The sequence below is a fragment of the Haliotis rubra genome, unplaced genomic scaffold (assembly GCF_003918875.1).
Source record: "Haliotis rubra isolate DU_JTF1 unplaced genomic scaffold, ASM391887v1 Scf473, whole genome shotgun sequence".
In the NCBI taxonomy this organism is placed as follows: domain Eukaryota; kingdom Metazoa; phylum Mollusca; class Gastropoda; order Lepetellida; family Haliotidae; genus Haliotis; species Haliotis rubra.
The window spans coordinates 29,660-45,131 of NW_025767161.1; the positions used below are offsets into that span (position 1 = coordinate 29,660).

At 40.8% G+C, this 15,472-nt stretch overlaps 1 long non-coding RNA gene across 2 annotated transcripts; it reads left to right on the plus strand.

Annotated features, from left to right (window-relative positions):
• Positions 1-2,523: 2,523 nt before the first annotated feature.
• LOC124290766 lies at positions 2,524-4,488 on the plus strand. Of its 2 annotated transcripts, XR_006902031.1 has the most exons (4): positions 2,524-2,725; positions 2,913-3,001; positions 3,320-3,352; positions 4,463-4,487. It is a non-coding gene; the product is annotated as an uncharacterized LOC124290766 (long non-coding RNA). The 2 variants fall into 2 exon arrangements; XR_006902032.1 differs by lacking the exon at positions 3,320-3,352 and having other exon boundaries at positions 2,913-2,989; positions 4,463-4,488.
• Positions 4,489-15,472: the final 10,984 nt, after the last annotated feature.

Below are 15,472 nucleotides of genomic sequence, written 5' to 3' on the forward strand. Positions count from 1 at the left end.
GGGTACAATGTGGAAGCCCATTTTCTGGTGTCCCATATTATTGCTGGAATATTATTTAGAATAACTCACTATTTATTGATCAGTAAGACTACGCATACATGTAACCGGTTCTAAAAGCACGAAAGAAAAGCTAAAATTAACAATTAAATAATGGTATTATGTAGGTTGACAAAGCTGCATTTGTGGAACCGCCTCCAAACGAGTGTAGTGGTTGAGGCATCGCCGGAGTGCCAGGAAGACCTTGAGTTCGAATCCCAGAAGACCGCGTCACATGCTCGAAAGACGTTAAAGTATATGGTTCTTACCTAGACTGATTCTTGTGCTCGGCATTAAATGCGATTACAGCAAAGGACTGTGGAACTCAAAGAGTCGAAGTATAAATGTATGTCTGGAGTGGGGATATTCATAGCTTCACGCAAGCGCCATGGTATCTCCGGTGGGCTACTTGCTATAAAACCAGCTTCAGTCTGGGCTGCAGCACAAACAGCCGCACATACGCACAAACGCGCAAATCGTCAAATCAGGCGAAATATTCTCAAGCTGCGACGTTAGAGCCCAATTTCACCTCACCCTGCACCTATTGTTTGCGAGGCGTTCGCTCATCATGCCGTAAGACCGGGTTCGATTTCCTTCGCCAGTTAGAATGTTTGATTACCCCATTGCGAATAATGTTCCCCGTCGTGATATTGCTGGAATATTGCTAAAGCCAGTTAAATCTAAACTCACTCACTATTTAATCTGGTCGAGTATTTGTCCTCAATCATACATCTCAATAACAACAACCTGAACTTAATCCAGGTAGCACAACATTGTTTTCGTATAGTAATCAATTCTTCATTGACTTCGTTTTGACCTAAACTTATTTCAAATAGACCCTCCTCGTGGCTGTCAACTGCGGAAGGTAATCTTCTGGCTATATCAAGTCGGGATATTAGTGAAACATTGTTCATTGATACTGCTTCGAAACAAAACCCACACGAAACACCCGCCACCTAACACAGTTGTTCCGTCCATACCATTACGTTGTGTCGACGGTGGATGCAGACCCGTCACGATCAAAGCGTAAATCCATCAGTGTCAGGACTGGCTGGATCGGGATTAATAACGACCAATGGTGGCGAGATCGTTAATGGCAGCAATTGTCCTCCTGGCCCATGTAGACATCTCGGTGAGTATAAAGATATATGCAACTTTAAGCTGTATTCTCTACTCGTTTCCGCATATAATTTGCATTCGTTTAAGCCACAAATGTAAAGTGTTCGAAGTAACGGTGTTGCGTAAGTATAAACAAATACGACAAATTTGTGTCGACGCTGGCTGAATCGATATACGTGAGAGTACTTATCCGAGATTCGACACAAGCAGCAAGAATATGACTAAATAAAAGGAATGCAGGGACCAAATTTGTACTTGTTTCTTTTTTAGCGTGTTTAACGTTACACTCAGCAACATTCTACTTGTATGGCGCAGCCTCTAAATAATCGAGGTGGACTATACAATCCAGTGACTGATACCATGGGCACCAGTTTACGCCTTTTGGATACTATGACATGCATTAACCACGTCATGGATCATTTTAGTCATAAACATGGATTCCTGACGAACGTTCGACCGTGGATCATCACATGTATTCACACGTAAACAAGCGGTAGCCACACAAGAGGCTTAAATCACATGCAAATGCAAATATGTTCACAACAAAACTTTTATTCAAGGAAAAGAAAAAGAAACAAAATGGAATCCACCAAACTTAAGGCTCAACCAAAGGCATGCTTTTTTGTTTATATATAAAGTATGTACACTCACTTGTGCAAAGTAATGCTAGTTTCTACTTGCTTTTTGTACTGATATCATATCATGGTTGTGTCTAAATCTTACTTTCAGACGACGAAGACAGAGGGAACCCAGGAGCAGGAGTTATATATCAGTGATATCATTGATGATATTCATCCGGGTGTATTGCCGGAAGTCAAATTAATCAGAGCGAGTCACGTGAGCATTGCTTGACGCTCTTGCTGTTACATCACGTGATCCAGACGATGAGCTTGGAAAACCCTACGGCCCTGAATGCAATACCGCAACAGCGTAGAAGAAACTCACTTGAGGATTATGACGTTCTTGACGTCACATCACGTGACCCCAGAGAAGGGAATTGAAGAACCTACACGGAACTAACTACCAACACGCCATATCAAAACATTCCGATATCTGGAGAGATCAATCTTGTTAAAATATTCATATCTGATTTCCATATGTCGGGTTGATAAGCTGTCTAGTTAATAAACCTGAACAGATTGAATCTACAATGTACAGTAGCCGGAAATAAGTCTTCCAAATCATTTCCATTTCGAGAGAATATGAACCATGTGGAAAGTCCAATGTTCCTTTATTTTTTGATGATTCTTGTACGTGATCTAGAAAATCTAATGGAACTTTTGAAAACTGTAGGGTCTTTGTAAGCGACCTCACGCTTTCTGACCTTTCCTGATAGAATTTTTGAGTAGAGGCGTATATAACCAAGACCCGATTTGTTGAAGGAGAAATTCATCCATGAACATTTGAACATCTTTATGTGCATGGTTTCTTTATTTTATACCCCATCTAGAAATCCCGTGGTTTTGTGGTGGACCAACAGATTAATACCCATGTAGAAATCCCGAGGTTTGTGGTGGACCAACAGATTGTACCCATGCATAGAAATCCAGTGGTTTGTGGTGGACCAGCAGTCAGTTGTACCCGCGTGAAAATCTGCGTTGTCTGTGGTGGACCAACAGATTGTACCCATGTAGAAATCCACTGGTCTGTGGTGAGATGACAGATTGTACCTTACATGTAAGAAATCCATAAAGGTCGTGGTGGACCAACAAGATTGTACCCATGTAAGAAATCCAGTGGTGTGTGGTGAGGATAAGCAGATTTACCCATGTAGAAATCCCGTGGTTTGTGGTGGATAACAGATTGTACCCATGTGGAAATCCCGTGGTCTGTGGTGGACCAAACGGTTGCTACTGGGAAATTGGTGTGGTGGATATAACCCTTAGATTCTTACCCATGTAAAAATCAGTGGTTTGTGGTGGACCAACAGATTTAGCCATGCTTGAAATCCCGTGGTCTGTGGTGGACCAACAGATTGTACCCATGTATGAAATCCAGATTGGTCTGATATGGTGGACCAACAGATTGTACCCATGTAAGAAATCCAGTGGCTTGTGGTGGACCAATGAGTTTTGCGTATGCTGCCAGGAAATCCAGTGGCTTGGCGTTGGACCAACATGATTATACCCTGTAGAAATCCAGTGGTTTGTGGTGGACCAACCAGATTATACCCCATGTAGAAATCCACTGGTCTCTGGTGGACCAACATGAATTCGCTATGAAATCCACTAGGTCTGTGACGAACCAGCCAGATTGTAGCCATGTAAAGAAATCAGTGTGGTACTGTGGGCTGGAGCAAAGCTATTACCCAATGCTGAAATCGAGTAGTCTGTGGTGGACCAACAGATTGTAGCCATGTGAGGAAATCAAAATTGTATTGTGGTGGACCAATAGTTTGTACCCATGTAGAAATCCAGTGAAGTTTGTGGTGGACCAACAAGATTATGCCCATCTAGAAATCCACCTGGTTTTGTGGTGGACCAACAGCTATATTAAGGAAATCAGTAGTTTTGCAAAGTGGACCAACATGCCCACTATGAAATCAAGGATTTGTGAATTTGGAGCAAAAGCTAGTACCATGTAGAAATCGGTGGTTTTTGGTGGACCCAACATATTGTGGCACCCGTTAGAAATGCACTAGTTTTGTGGACCAACAGATTATACTATATAGAAATCAGTAGTTTGTGTGTGGACCAACATATTGTACCCATTTAGAGGAAATCCACTGGTTTGTGGTGGACCAACAGATTATGCCCATACATGAAATCCACACTGGTTTGTGGTGGAATAACAGATTATGCCCATGTAGAAATCCAGTGGTTTGCGGTGGAGCAAAAGCTGAGTACCTGCAATGTAAGGAGAACCAGTGGTGGAGAATCACTATGGTCTGTGGTGAACCAACAAGATTGTACCCATGTGGAAATCCAAAGTAGTTTGTGGTGGACCAACATATTGTACCCATTTAGAAATCCACTTTGGTTTGTGGTGGACCAACTTAATTATGCCCCATGTAGAAATCCAGTAGTTTGTGGTGGACCAAGCATATTGTACCCATTTAGAAATCCACACTGGTTTGTGGTGGACCAACCAGGTGTACCCATGTAGAAATCCAATGGTTTGTGGTGGACCAACGTGATTGTACCCATGTAGAGAATCCAGTGGTTTGTGGTGGACGGGCCAGATTATATGCATCAAATGAGCGTGGTCATTGGTGGTGGATAGCAGATTGTACTTACATGTAGAGAATCCATGGTAGCTGTGGTGGACCAACAGATTGTACCCATGTAGAAATCCAGTGGTCTTGTAGGTGGACCAACAGATTGTACCCATGTAACGAATCCAAGTGGTCTATGGTGGAGAAATTCATGGTGGGTCCCGTGTGGTGGACCAACAGATTGTACCCCATGTAGATACCCAGTGGTGGTCTGTGGTTGGATAACAGATTGTACCCATGTGAAATCCAGAAGTGGTTTGTGAGGTGGACCAACAGATTGCCAACCATCCTAGAAATCAGTGGTCTTATTGGTGGTGGACCAACAGATTGTACGTATGTAGAAATCCAAGTGGTCTGTGTGGTGGACCAACAGATTGTAGCCGCCATGCCAAAGAAATCCAGTGGCTTGTGGTGGACCAATAGTTTGTACCCACATGTAAGAAATCAGTGGTTTATGGTGGACCAACACAGATTATACCCATGTAGAAATCCACTGGTTTGTGGTGGACCAACAGATTATACCCATGTAGGAAATCCACACTGGTCTGTGGTGGACCAACAGATTGTAGCCACGTATGTAGAAATCCAGTGTGGTCTGTGGTGGGAGCAATAGCAAGTACCATGTAGAAATCCAGTGGTCTGTGGTGGACCAAGCAGATTGTAGCCATGTAGAAATCCAGTGGCTTGTGTTTGGACCAATGGTTTGTGTACCCATGTAGAAATCCAGTAGTTTGCTGGTGGACCAACAGTTCATGCCATGTAGAAATCCACTGGTTTGGCCAGTGGATAACAGATTACCTTGCCCATGTAGAAATCCAGTAGTTTGTGGTGGACCAACAGATTATGCCCATGTGAAATCCAGTAGTAGTTTGTGACGGTGGAGCAAAAGCTAGTACCCATGTAGAAATCCAGTGGTTTGTGGTGGACCAGATATTATTGCCCATTTAGAAATCCACCACTTCTGGTTTGTGGTGGACCAACAGATTATCACCCCATGTAGAAATCCAGTACGGTTTGTGGTGGACCAACATATTGTACCCATTTAGAAATCCACTGGTTTGTGGTGGACCAACAGATTATGCCCATGTAGAAATCCACTGGTTTGTGGTGGACCAGCAGATTATACCCCATGTAAGAAATCCAGGAAGTGGTCTGTGGTGGGAGCAAAGCTAGTACCCATGTAGAAATCCAGTGGTTTTGTGGTGGACCAACATAATGCACCCATTTACACGTCCGCACTGGTTTGTGGTGGACCAACTTAGATTATGCCCCATGTAGAAATCCAGTGGTTGTGTGGACCGGCATTGGACCAACATGGTTTGTACCCATGGTAGAAATCCGGTGTTTGTGGTGGACCAAAGCGCTTATTGTATGCCCATGTAGAAATCACTTTGGTTTGTGGTGGACCAGACAGATTGTACCCATGTAGAAATCCAGTGGTGGTTTGTGTTTGGACGAACAGATTGTACCCATGTGAAATCCGTGGTTTGTGGTGGACCAACAGATTGTACCCATGTAGGAAATCCGTGTGCTGTGGGTGGACAGTGGAGCACGTGAAATCGGTGATTTGTGAGACCAACAGATTGTGCCCATGTAGAAATCGTGATGCAGTCTGGATACACCAATCAGTCAGAAGGCGTCGTTTTTGAAATCTTTTGTCCAGTTCGATTACTCATGCAGAAAACGTACTTGAGTAGGAGTTTGTTCTTGTGAGAAGAAAACATGTACACCAATGAATAAGATTTTCTTCTAAAACATTGGCATTGTTGGCTTTCAGGTAGATTATGCACAATTCATGAGGCAGATTATCAAACATTTTTTCCGATATTAACTTAAATTATATGGTCACTCTTTATAGTTTCTGAAAACTTACATTGAATAGTTCAGACTCCACAAAATGTTGTAACAATTTATAATGTTTTCAGTTTGAATGATAAAGCACTTGATTAAACTCCTGAATGCAAGAATTGAAGGAATTAGTTAAATGCATACATACTTGCCACGGACGGGGTTCACATACATGTAAATAGACAAGGGCAACATATCTGAAATTGATATTATAAAATCATGGTTGTAAGTCTTATTTCAATTGTATTGTCTGCGGAGTAATTGTGGCTGATGCTTTGCTTATCTGGACACTAGTTGTCTCCTTTGTTATCCTCAGTTGTCATGTTTCATCCCATGATATGAGCGGCTGCAAGTTTATATACTAAGATATCATATAAATGGAGTGTTAACAACATAATAGTTCATCTGTGCAGCTATGTCAGTGTAGTTTAAAGCAAGGGAATTTTGACTATATCTGATCAATATCACCATACTGTATATCAACATGCATGTGAATGTAAAAACAAGAAATTCTGTGTTGAAATTGCTTCCTCTGTACACAGATATTGCTTCTTCTGTACGCAAACACAGACACTGGTTCCTTTGTACACATATAATGCTTCCTCTGTACGAAAACGCAGATATTGATTCCTTTGTACGCAGATATTGATTCCTTTCTATGCACATTTTGCTTCCTTTGTACGCAAATATTGGATTTGGTTTGTACGCAGAAATTGGTTCCTTTATTACGCAAATATTGATTCCTTTGTACTCGGATATTGGGTAGATTTGTAAAGCACACATTGCTTCCCTCTGTTCCTGGAAATATTGGTTGGTTGTACGTATAGGAGGTGGTTCGTGTACGCAGATATTGGTTCATTTGTACGCAAATATGGTTTCCCTTTGTATGCAGCTATTGGTTCCTTTTTCACGCAAGATATTTTTTTCCTTGTACGCAAATATTGATCCCCTTTGTATGCGGATATTGGTTCCTTTATATACGCAAATATTGGTTCCTTCGTACTTGCTCACATATAGCTTCCTTTGCACGCAAATATTCATTCCTTTGTACGCAAATATTGATTCTTTTGTACGCAGGATGTGGTTCTTTTATATATGGTCAAATATTGGTTCCTGTGTACGCAAGCATTTGCTTCCTTTGTACACGAATATTGTTTCCCTTTGTACACATATGTGTTGTTTGGTCTTTGTACGCACGCAAATGTTGCACTCTTTTGTACGGAAATATTGATTCCTTTGTACACCAAATGCTGTTTCCCTTTGAGCGCAAATACTGGTTCCTTTGTACGCTGATACTAAATTCCTTTATACGCACTTGAAATTGTTGACTCTTTTGTACACACGATATGTGGTTCTGGCAGATGCGCGGATATTGACACTTTTGTATCAATTATATGGTCCTTTATACATAAATATCGGGTTCCTTTGTATGCAAATATTGTTTCCATTTCTTTGCAAATATTATGCATATGGTTCGTTTTGTACGCAGATATTGATTCTTTTGTACACCAAAATACAGGCTCCTTTTGTACGTAGACAGTTCTTTTATACTTTACAATGAGAAGTTCTTTTATACGCAAACATTGATTCCTTTCAACGCACAAATATTGGTTGGTTTACGTACGAGATAATATAATAGTTCATTTGTACGCAAATATTGAGGATTCCTTTCTACGCAAATAGTGATTCTTCTATATTCAAATATTGCTTCCTTTGTATGCATATATTTTCCTTTGCCTTGCGCAAATATTGGTTCCTTTGTATGTACAATACAACTTTCTTTCCAACACAAATATTGTTGATACAAACCAAGAACATGAGTCTCATTAACCAATTTAGACAATGACCTACTTTTCAACCGATTCAGAATTTTTCTCGTGTGAAAGTGAAAGGGAGACACTACACACAACTATGGTTACACTGAATTCCAATTTCCTACTTGTTTCATAAGAAAATGGTATTGTTACAAATTCGTCTTAATTTTAAACTTTAATAACATCGTATTTCTATATTTTATGTCGGGGTTAAGGCAGCATGTCGTTAAGACGTCTGAACTATGCCCTGATGTTTGGAAGAAGTCGTTAATGATTCACTGATCATCTGTCTCACTGGATTTACCTGTAATATATTTCTGTTAGCTTATTCAGTGTAGTTTGCTTAACGCGCGCTGTGATTGATATATAACATCAAGGTCGTATGAAGACCGCCAAACCTTCCTCAAGCGGTTGAGCCTCGTTTTTCAGATTTCCACGACCTTCCGATTTCCGTTTGTCAGCGCACGCTGCATATATGTACGACACCTACACGCTGCGACCTGTTTTGCAGTAATTAGAAGGAGCGTAGTGTTTACCCAATATACAAGTGATTAGGTGTATCAGATAATGCAGATTAATAATTAAATGATGTCGGATTGAATCTGGGTTGGTCTCCAAAATTCGTTGACTAGTTGTTTATTAGCCAATCGAGTGCGCAATAGGATTGAACCCAGTCAGCCAGGAAGAGCAGAACTTATTGTGCGTAAATCAAATTTGTTTTGACTTGCTTTTTATGCGACATATTGACTCCTTTGTATGCGCAGATATTGGTTCCTTTGTACGCAAATATCTGGCTAAACTCAACAGCCAGAAAATATTGGTTCCAGCTGCGTATTTATTTATGATGTCACCGTTACAGATGTTTGCAATATAGTGTCAAAATCGCCTCGATCCCTATTTTTACCGCGACTGCAGTCCATTTGTCACGAAAATAAATGTCTGAAACATTAATGAGCAAGGGTATTTTGGTTTTCATTAGTTCTGTTGGCAACTTAGGAACGCATCCTATCCGCCTTTTCTGGAATCAATCTTCCAAGAAGGTGTGTCCATATAAAGAAATGCTTTCCAGGATCCAGCAAATTTAGGAATAGAATTTACAGGGTATCCAGCGGGTGGCTCGGGTGTTTTCATATTTTCACACACTCGCTCAGTCAAGTTGTCACGGTTGTAAAGCTGTCAATTGTCGGGTAAGTGGAAACCGTACAACAAAATGTGTACCATCTTCCCCGGACGCGGTGTTCATACAATAATTTGTTCACTAATGCGGTAACTTCACAGATTTTATCACTGTTTTGCGACATACTACCGGTCAATCAGATCTCTGCATATACTCCAATCAAGAGATCACTCGATCAATATAGCTAGTCGCTGCGCATCATATTGGAACACAAACGTTCTTGGAAACTAAATACCATACAGAGTTATTATTATTATCGCATCGAGGGAACAAATGCGTTTGTCAAAGAACATCGCCGATGACTGCAGCAACTCAGAGCGTACCAAGCTGCAGCGGCGTACCGGCACGCGTACATCACCGGTAAAAACATGTATGACTTCTCGAAACGTTCCTAGTCCGCACGTGACCTTATGAGACCGCGTGCAATTGAGCCATTCGATTAGCACGGTAAGAGTGACATCTCAAGGCGACAAGTTCTGTGGTCGACGCATTCAACGGCGGAACGTGCCATTTGCATGCTGAATGCAGGAACGTGGTCACTGACGTTATACCAGGGTTATGGGATTTTGATCGATGGATATCCATGATCTTCGAGTTCGTCTCCAACAAACAGGCGTACCAGCAGACCGACCTCAGATTCCCAGGTAGACCACGATAATGGACGTCACAAGCAGAAGACCGATAGGTAATCTTACGTCATGTTTGCGCTTAATCGATTTCTCACTGCAACGTCCGCTAAGAATGAATTGTTTAAAGGTCCGTGGAAGCTGCCCAAACAATACGTAATCGCCTGCGCACTGCTCGTCTCCATGCACGTCAGCCAGCCATATCGTGGACCAATTTTAACCAAAGTTACTACCGACAATCAACGGCTGATCTGGAGCACAACGACATCTCGGGTGGACTTTTTGCCATTCATCGCCAGCTCATGGCCCAGCTCTTACATTCCAACGCGATGATGTATGCCACACTCCATGCAGCCAATTTAACGCGGAATTTTCTTAGAGATACTGGCATCAATATCATGGAGTAGCCCTCAAAGGTCTCCCGACTTTAATCCCATAGAATTATGTATGGGATGTATTGTTAGAGCCAGAGACTCCGTCAAATAAAGGAACCCTCCACAGAATTTGAAGGAACTTGGTTGCCGTATGTTGAATTTCGATTATGGCAACGCATCCCCAAAGTATGTAAAGACGCATCATTCGGATTCCATGAGGAGTCGTTTGCGTCGCGGTTGTAGACATCATGGAGGGCATGCGGCTATCGTGGTAAGCTTTCATCAGGATTGGCAACTTGCCGTTTTACTCTCTTTTACATTTACATGGTGTATTTCCGGTGGGATTGGGTGGATACATTATACGGTATTATTTTTGTGGTGCGCAAAATGGCTCAATGGGTTGCAGAATGGAATGGAATTATTATTTAAAAACCTCTTTTCGTAGCATGTTCTGAAACATCGGGCCATCCCAGAGCCCGGTTAGTAGGCGTTTCTTTTTGACTGTTGTATGTTCCTGGGTTCTTTTTCGGTTATTTCTCTTATATTCGCGCATGTCATGTATTGTACACACCTCAGCAACATACATACCAGTGTAAAGAAACAATGATATAAAGGTTATCTTTTCGTTCATATTGTTTTTATGATGTTGTCCTCGCTTGTATTGCCTTTTATGATGTTATCCCTCTTTAGCGTATATTGTTTCCTATGATGTTTATCCTCTTCCCTTGTATATTGTTTTTATGATGTTATCCTCTTCCCTTGTATATTGTTTTTGATGATGTTATCCTCTTCCTTGTATATTGTTTTGTAGGATGATTATCCCTTCCTTTGTATATTGTTTTTAAGGATAAAAGAACTCTTCCTTGCATATACTATGTTATCCTCTCTCCTTTGTATATATTGTTTTATGATGTTACTTCTTCCTGCATATTGATATTATGATGTTATCCCCTTCCGTATATTGTTTCCTTATGGGATGCTATCCCTTTATATTGGGATATCCCCTCTTCCTTGTATATTGTTTCCTTTTTATGATGTTATCCCTCTTCCTGGCATATTACTTTATGGTATCTTGTATATTGTTTTTTTTACGGACATTGTGTTTAGGTCTTATCTCCCTTGTATATAAAGGGAGAGGTATTGCGTAACCTGAGATTATATGAATTCTTATTGTTTTTATGATGCTACTTCTGCATTGTGTTTATGATGTTATCCTCTTCGAATAATGCTATCCCTCCTTTCCCTTGCATATTGTGTTTATGAAGTTATCCTCTCTCCTTGATATTTCGTTCATGATGATTCTTTGTATATTGTTTTGACTGATTATATTTTATAAATCCATGTTTATAACGAACTACGCTTATAACGACCTGAGGGATATAAATAAACTGGCTATCGGGTGGTAATTTTACTATGGTATCACACTGCCTTTTGACGGCAGGTCTTACTCGGATAAAGGGAGAGGTAATTTCAGTAACAGTTGCAGACATTGTAAATTTTGAATGACTACTTGTGATCTGAATAAACTTTTATAAGTTACTGATATTTCTGTCTATGTGATCTGAAAGAAAACGTCGAATGTTTCATACGTGTCGAAAATGCATATGCTCAATGTTGTGTCAACCAAAGTCCAAGCCTGACCCACTCTATCCCGTCAGTCACCTCTGTCTGCCAAACTGGTGATTACATGAATGGAATCTAGTCGCATAGAGATGAGCGGCGCTTGGCAGGATGAAGGGCTTCGGTGTAGCGGGACTCGGTCTGTTTCATCATCAAGAATATCAATGCATTGTCATCTACTTGCAAAAGCTGTTTCCCGTGTTATAGGTCGTGTTATTTGTGCACCAAAGCGTTGACCCTCCCCTCCTCCTGACCTCTTACAAACCCGACCATTGTGCCATCTCTCAAGTGATCTACCCACAGCATCACCTCACCTGCTACTCTCTCTCTATCTATATATATATATATATATATATATACTATATATATATATCCGCCTCTCTGTTAAAGGACACTGCACCCTGATGCTAACACAATGAATCGTATATACCATCTGTCACAGCAGGAATATTGTCTTGTATGTACTTCGCTGCGGTAAAAGCGTTTTAAATGTCTTTTCTGTACGTTTGTTATTCTAACATCACAGTTTGCCTACTTCGGTCTATTCTTTGTATTCCAGTTTCATCCCAAAATAAAATGCAAATGCTTGCGTTTTAAGAGATACCTCTGCCAAGAATCATGTTGCAGAGACGCGAGGCACCTGACATCTGTCCTCAGTTATTATCTAGTTTTTAGCAATATTGACAGCAGCCATCTTTAACGGGGGCACGAGAATGCACTCACACATGAACAATGTAAGTGTAAATCCAGACCCAGGGCTTCGGCGTGACAGGTAGAACTTGCCTTAACCACTAGGCTACCCAACCGTTCCCGCTTTGTAGCAACAATACAAGACTGCGTTAATGATAACACGGCAGAATACTTTGGTAACAACATGTTTTATTACCCAGTATGGTGAGAACATACCCGGTCATCTATCATATATGCGCCTTATGACTTATACGAAACTCGATGCCAAATTATGTATTGCTCTTCAGCTCTGATTTCAAATTTCCCGTTTTCTGCGTTTCGTATAAGACGTATGACTTTACATGCTCGATAATAATAATCTCTATATGACAGGATAATTCATGGTAACATTATGTTTTTGTCTTGTGTTGTTCGTTGAATTTGCACTATTTTGTATTGTCATCATGCTTAACCGTGATGTTCGTATTTTGTATGTTGGAAAATCTAGTAAATTTGATAAATTGGAGGATATTTCCTTGTTGAAATTGGTTTCTGCACAAAATATTTCTATACAGATTTCTCAGTCATTTTGTTAATTTCAAAAGTGGAAACAGTTAGAGTATACAACGACATTACAATGAATTATTTACCGGTTGAGTGCCTCCCGGATTGCATACAGATATTGACAAAGATAACTGATCAAACTTGCAGGAAGTTGTAGGGTCTTTGGTCGTAAAATATTTAAATGTTTTTGTTTTGGTGCATTTAAGGTTATTGCGATACATTCTATTAATCCTTTGTGTCAAATGAAAAAACAACGGGACCTTATTTGCCACGTTGTTCAGAATACATATCATCCATGGTCATTCTACACCGTGCCATACACGTGTTGTTTTCTCGTTTCATGGTAATTCTACACACTGACATACATGTGTTGCTTCACGTTTCACACACAGAAAATAACATTATCTTTACTCATTTTTAAAATTAATGTTGGACATTTTCAATAATATACAACGTCAAAATAAGAGGGCGGTGGGGCAACGTAGTCTGATCGTCACGCCGAAGACCAGAGTTCGATTCATGGGTACCAAACCAGAAACATGAGTCTCATTAACCTATTCAGACAATGACCCTATTTTTTCAAGCCGATCCGAATTTTCTCGTATGAACTATGGTTACACTGAATTCCAGTTCCTTGTTTCACAAGAAAAAAATGATTATTTACAAATTAATTTTAATTTTAAACTTTAATAACAATGTATTTCTATACTTTATTGCGAGGTGTAGGCAGCATGACCTTAACTAAGACGTCTGCAGGACTGTCCCAGTTTGATGAGGTCGTAAAATAATTCAATACATCTGGCTCACTGGTTACCTGTTTTGTGTTTTATTGCATATTCAGTATAATTCCCTGTAACAACGCACAAGGTGATTGATATAATATCAAGTCCGTCCCAGACCGCCAAAGTTTTCAAGCGGGAGAACCTCGTTTTGACATTTCCACGATTTCCAGGTTTCCGTTTGTCAGAGCTCGCTGTACGACAGAGCGTAGTGTTGCAATATACAAGTGCTTAGGTGTGTATCAAATAATACTGATTAATAATAATGTATCCATTTAAATGAATTGGTCTCCAAAATTCTGGACTGGTTATTGTACTAAGTTGCGCAATAGGACGGGACCCAGTCAACAGCAAACGAGACTGTTGTGTAATCAATGTTTTGACTTGATGTGTGAAGCCCATTTCTTGTGTCCCCTGCCGTGATATTGAGGAATATTGCTAAAAGGGCGAAAAACTAAACTCATTCATTTATAAAAGAACATGACCAATCTGGTGAAATTGGGTTTTACGTCGTGCGAGAGAATATTTCACTCATATGACGACGATGCATGCGTGTGTATGTGCATGTGCGGCTCCTTATACTAGCCCAGACTGAAGCTGGTTTTATAGTGCTAGCTCACTGAGATACCATCCCGCAGTGAAGCATGAATACCCTACTCAGACACATTATACTGACTCCGAGCCGACCAGTCCTTATTGTACCCATTAATGCCGACCGCCAGACGGGGACCAACAAATTACCAAATTTTAACGTCTTCTGGTATGACACGGTCGGGGATCAGATTTCCACGACCTTCCACTCTCCGGGCGGACGCTCTAACCACTAGACCACGGAGGCGGCCTATTTGAAGTAAAAGGAGCAGAAAATAGTTATGAATTAATGGGCTTCTAAAATTAATTTAGGTTATTAGGTATTGTACGGGTAGGATCCGCCATTGACACCTTCTGCATTAAAAGTAAGTATTTATTAGTTGATACCTCACAGCGAAGTACTGCTACTAAGACACACCGATCTGTTGTTTTCGTTTTTGTTGTTGCCTAATTCTAATGGTTGAACCCGTGATGATCCATGTTAGAATGATAACATGCTTGTCGCAAAGAGGCGACTAACTGGATCGATGGGGTCATGCTCGATGACTTGGTTGGCCACATGTCATCGTATCCCAACTGCGTAGATCGATGCTCATGCTGTTGATCACTGGGTTTCTTGTCTAGATTCGATTAGGTACAGACCGCCGCCATATAGCTGGAATATTGCTGAGTATGGCGTTAACCTACAAACAAACATAATGCATGGAATTCAACGTAAGAATGCATTTCCACTGTTCCTCAAAACCGATCGAAGCACGGATACTCAAGGCTTGTGATCAGACCAAACATCGGAACAGTTCACTGTGTTAGAAATAGGCTGGTCAGTTTCATTTTTGTTATAGAGTAATGATTCAGCTCTTCGTCGTCTTTAGAATGCCAACAGAATTCCCGGTTCACGACCTTGTTGTGCCATGTAGTCATGGAAGGATTACACTGGGTGCTTCGATGTTTCATCATTGTCATGGTCCTACTGTCCCGTTTGATGTTTGTTTGCGTAGAGTTTCGAAGATTTCAGTGCTATCTCATAACGAAACACGCGTG